The following is a 5102-nucleotide window of genomic DNA, read 5'->3' as shown; positions in this document are numbered from 1 at the left end:
AACACATCTAGGGCAGCCAGAATTTCATTGCGGATGCATTGTCGCAAATGTATGATACCCCTTTTGGTACCCCCGTATGTCCAATGATTTTAGATTTCCCTATGCTCTTTGAAGATATTGCTACCCACCAGAACTCTGATCCAGTGCTCAGCCCCATCATTCGCCAATTTATATCTGGAGAAGAAGTACGATTAAAGAACTAATGATTATGCTACCTTTGCACGGTCAAAATACCGCGGCCCTTCAATAACCTCAGTGGGCAGGCCCTACTTCAAATCAATAAACAAGAAGAGATGTTTTTGTTAAACAGGCGGACATTAAATCTTGCCTAATTCCTCTAAAAAGCATAATATCAAATCAAATCAAATAAAACTGAATATACTAATTCNTCAAATATACTAATTTAACCAAAAATACTACAAATAAAAAATTAAACCAAACACCCCAATAAAAACATTAAATAAAAGAAAATCAAAAATACAGAAAACAGAATTTTAAAATACTCAAATAGGTGGCCAACATAAAGCCCACAAGATAGACCAAACAAAAATATTATAAAAATAGTGCCGAAGCTTGTCCCCCAACACCTTTGCCAACTGTTAAGCCAAACAAACAAAAATGAGCCCTAAACAAAAAGCACGAATTAAATTCACTTCTCAAGGAACCAGATACCTCCAGAAACGGTTAACATATCACTACCAAGTAAATATTATTAATACTAATGAAACAGTAACTAAAATAAATACTTAACTCCTCCGAGATCGGGAAATAAAAATAAATAATAAAAATTAGTAAACCCTGAGACACAAGGTACGACAACCGAAGACAACTTACAAAAACAAATAAATAAACCCCCACAGTACAAGTAAACTATAATTCAAAATATTAAATCAGTAAAATACAACAACAAAACAATAATTTGCCCAAACAAACTCAAAACACGCCAAAAAGAAAAATAAATAAATCCACCTCAGATAACGCCGAATCGCACGACAAAAAATTCAGTGTAAATGAAATCCCAACTCCAGGTAAATCTGATCAATACAGTCACACCTTCCGGTACGACCACTATGTTACGACTTATCTCAACAAAAGAATGAGAGCGACGGGTGATGTGTGCATATTCCAGAACCAACATCATCCAAACAATCTTCAACAAATTACAACCAAATCCAAATTCATGCTATAACTAGGAGTGCTCAGCTTCCCTTTTCTTCTTGGCTGCCGGCCGCAATAGCCGCCCCTACCCCTGTTTCTGCTTTGGTTCATTCTTCTACCTTGGTTACCGCTGGGGTTTATCTTTTAATTCGTTTTAGACCTGTTTTTGGCGATTGGTTGTGTGTTCTTCTTCTTATTATTTCCGGTTTGACAATGTTTATAGCAGGGTTGGGGGCTAATTTTGAATATGATTTGAGGAAGATTATTGCTTTATCTACTTTAAGACAGTTGGGTTTAATAATTAGTGCTATTTCTGTCGCATATTCATTGAACTAAGATTGTGCCAATATAAGGAATTGCTGATAGGAGGTTTGTAATTACTGTTGCTCCTCAGAATGATATTTGTCCTCATGGTAAGACATATCCTAGGAAAGCTGTTGCTATTGTTGTGAATAGAATTAGTACCCCGATTGACCAAGTGTGTACTAGTTTATATGATCCGTAGTAAATGTTTCGCCCGATATGTAAGTAGATGCAGATGAAGAATATTGACGCTCCGTTGGCGTGTATAGTTCGTAAGATTCACCCATAGTTTACGTTTCGGCAAATGTGTGCTACGCTGGAAAATGCAGCTCCTGTATTGGGGCAATAATGTATAGCGAGGAATAACCCTGTGGCGATTTGTGCGATTAGGCAAATTCCTAGTAGGGAGCCGAAGTTTCACCATGTTCTAATGTTAGTGGGGGTGGGGAGATCAATTAGAGCTCCGTTGGCAATTTTGATTAAGGGGTGGGAGGTACGGATGGGTTTGTTCATTTTATGTTGTTTGTCGCAATGGGCCCTTTGATACGTCAGTAATTTTTACTGCTACGATTAGTGTTATTAGTAGATATAGTGCCATTAGAATGGTTATACCCCCTCTTGGTTGGTTGTATAGTTTTCTTGTTATTAGTACGGTTTCGTTTCTTGTTGTGTTGTGTGTTGTTGAATCTCTTCTGTCGAGGGGGCCTATATTTCTTACCCCTATTGATGTTAGTATTACTCCCGCCGATATGATTGTTATTTTTGTCGATAGTGTAAATATTTCATTTGATGCGAGTCTTGCTACGTAGATGAATAACACTAATATCCCTCCAATAAAAACTATGAATAGGATATATTGGAACCAGAATCTTTGGTGTATTAAACCTCTAATTAAGCATAACATTATTGTTTGTGTCAGTAGCAGCAGCCCTATGGCTAAGGGGTGATTTATTTGTGTAAATATTATTCCTAGTAGTGCTCTTGCTGTAATTAGTATTTTGATTTCAAGGGGTAGTTTAGTTTTAAAATGTTAACTTTGGAGGTTATTGATGGGGGCGGAGGCTCTTTCCCTTGAAGTTTTAAAAGGTCGTACTTATTTTTGGTTTACAAGACCAATATTTTCATTAAATTATTAAAACTTTAGAATGTTAATACGTCTTTATTTCTCTTTCCTTTTCTTTTGTGGTATTTGGGTTTTTTCTTCTAATCGTAAGCACTTGTTGGCTACTTTGTTGAGATTAGAATTTATTGTTTTGGTTCTTTTTGTTGTTGTTTATTTTTATCTTTGTTGCTATGATTATGAGCTTTATTTTGTTATGCTTTTTTTGGTTTTTTCTGTGTGTGAAGGAGCGTTGGGTTTATCTATTTTAGTGTCCATGATTCGTGGGTTTGGTAATGATTTTTTTCAGTCTTATAGAGTCTTGCAATGTTAAGGTTTTTATTTTCTCTTTTTTTTTAATCCCCTTATGTTTTTTAGACAAGGGCTGGTGGTTGGTTCATGGTTTATTTTTTGTGATTTCTTTCTTTTTCTTTTTTGTTTTTCCTTGTTTTGTGGGTTGAGGAAGTGTCGGGTACATATTTGGTTGTGATTATCTTTCTTATGGGTTGATTTTGCTAAGATTTTGGATTTGTGTTTTGATGATCATGGCTAGAGAGTCTATTTTACGTTCTGCTTATTATTCGGGTTTGTTTTTGTTTTTTGTTGTTTTGTTGGTTGTTTTCCTGTTTTGTACTTTTGGAAGAGCGGGCTTGTTTTCTTTTTATGTTTTCTTTGAAAGTAGTCTTATCCCTACTGTTTTTATTATTTTGGGCTGAGGGTATCAGCCGGAGCGTCTTCAGGCGGGGGTTTACTTGCTCTTTTATACTTTATTAGCTTCTCTTCCCATGTTGGTGGGGATTTTTTTATTTTTAGTTCTTTGCGTTCTGTCAGTTTTTTTGTTCTAGCTGGGGCAGGGGCTTTTAGTGGTTTCTTGTATTTTTGTATAGTTTTTGCCTTTTTGGTTAAGATGCCTATGTTTTTAGTTCACCTATGACTGCCTAAAGCCAATGTAGAGGCCCCGGTGTCTGGCTCGATGATTTTGGCCGGGGTTTTGCTTAAATTAGGAGGGTACGGCTTATTGCGCGTTTTTCCTATTTTGGTAAGGTTTTTTAGCTTTGGGTTGGTTTGGATTTCTGTAAGATTGGTGGGCGGGTTTTTGGTTAGATTAATTTGCATGCGTCAGACGGATCTTAAATCATTGATCGCTTATTCTTCTGTTGCTCACATAAGTCTTGTTATTGGTGGTATTATGACTTTGAGATATTGGGGGGTTTGCGGCTCTTTTGTTTTGATGATTGCGCATGGTTTATGTTCTTCTGGGTTGTTTTGTTTAGCAAATATTTCTTATGGTACGAATCGGTCGGTGTTTTTATTGAGGGTTAAAGTGGTTATTATGTAGGCCACTACCGTAAGGATTATTAAAATAATTATTAGTGTGTGATCGTGAAATGAAATTAGTTGTTCTATAATAGGGGACGCTCTGTCTTGTAGGTTTATGTTTGCCCATGTTGTCATTTCTAAAAAAAGCCCATGGCTTTATGTGTGGAGCTTAAATCCACCGCACTTATCTGCCAAAATAGATTAATTAATGTTGATTATTTTAGTATAACGATAGTTGGCAGCTCTGAATATCTGTGTTCTGCTGGTGGTAGGCTTTGTAACCATTCAATTGAGTTTCTAGTCTGCGTTGGGAAGAGGATTTGTCGGTTTGTTCTTATTCTTTCTCAAACAATGAAGATGAATATAAGGACTCTTACAAACGAGGTAGTTGCTCCGATGGAGGAGACAATGTTTCATGTTGTGTAAGCGTCCGGGTAGTCTGAATATCGTCGAGGTATTCCCGCCAATCCTAGGAAGTGTTGCGGGACGAATGTTATGTTTACCCCTACGAATATCACTACGAATTGCGCTTTTAGTCATTTAGGGTTTAAGGTTAACCCTGTGAATAAAGGGTATCATTGAATAAAGCCGGCCATGATTGCAAATACCGCCCCTATTGATAATACATAATGGAAGTGGGCTACGACGTAATAAGTGTCGTGGAGAATAATGTCGATTGATGAGTTTGCCAGCACTACTCCTGTTAACCCCCCTATGGTGAATAGGAATACGAAGCCTAATGATCATAAACACGTTGCTCTATACGATAGTTGTGATCCATATACTGTTGCTAGCCAACTAAAAATTTTGATTCCGGTTGGCACTGCGATGATTATAGTGGCGGAGGTGAAGTAGGCCCGAGGGTGTGATTTGGATTCTCTTTTCTTTTATATCAGGCTTTCTTTTCTTTCTTATTTGTTTATTTGGGTTCGGGGAACGCTCCCTCGGTTTCGATATGATAAGTTGATATATTTGGCATGGAGGGGGTTTTTACCTTTGTCTTTAAATTTTTTGTTGTTTTTTTGGGGGTTAGGTTATTCCTTTTCCCCCATTTTTAATGTGTATTATTTTAAGTATTGTGGTAAGTTATTAGGGGGTTTTAACCCCTTTATTTGTGCTTTCAAAACACACGCTTATCCTTGTAGCTTTATAACTATTTATTTAGTTGGTCTCACCAATTATTAAAGAAAGAATACAAACATGATGTAAATATCTGTATCAG

At 36.7% G+C, this 5102-nt stretch overlaps 2 pseudogenes; both read right to left on the bottom strand.

The window, feature by feature from the left end:
• Positions 1–1482: 1482 nt before the first annotated feature.
• On the bottom strand, positions 1483–1974 carry LOC117282550 (annotated as a pseudogene).
• A 2085-nt stretch (positions 1975–4059) lies between these two features.
• On the bottom strand, positions 4060–4764 carry LOC117282549 (annotated as a pseudogene).
• Positions 4765–5102: the final 338 nt, after the last annotated feature.

This window comes from Cryptotermes secundus, unplaced genomic scaffold (assembly GCF_002891405.2).
Source record: "Cryptotermes secundus unplaced genomic scaffold, Csec_1.0 scaffold5987, whole genome shotgun sequence".
NCBI classification, from domain to species: Eukaryota; Metazoa; Arthropoda; class Insecta; order Blattodea; family Kalotermitidae; genus Cryptotermes; species Cryptotermes secundus.
Note: the sequence above shows the minus strand (reverse complement) of the source record. Positions and strands in the feature narration are given on the sequence as shown.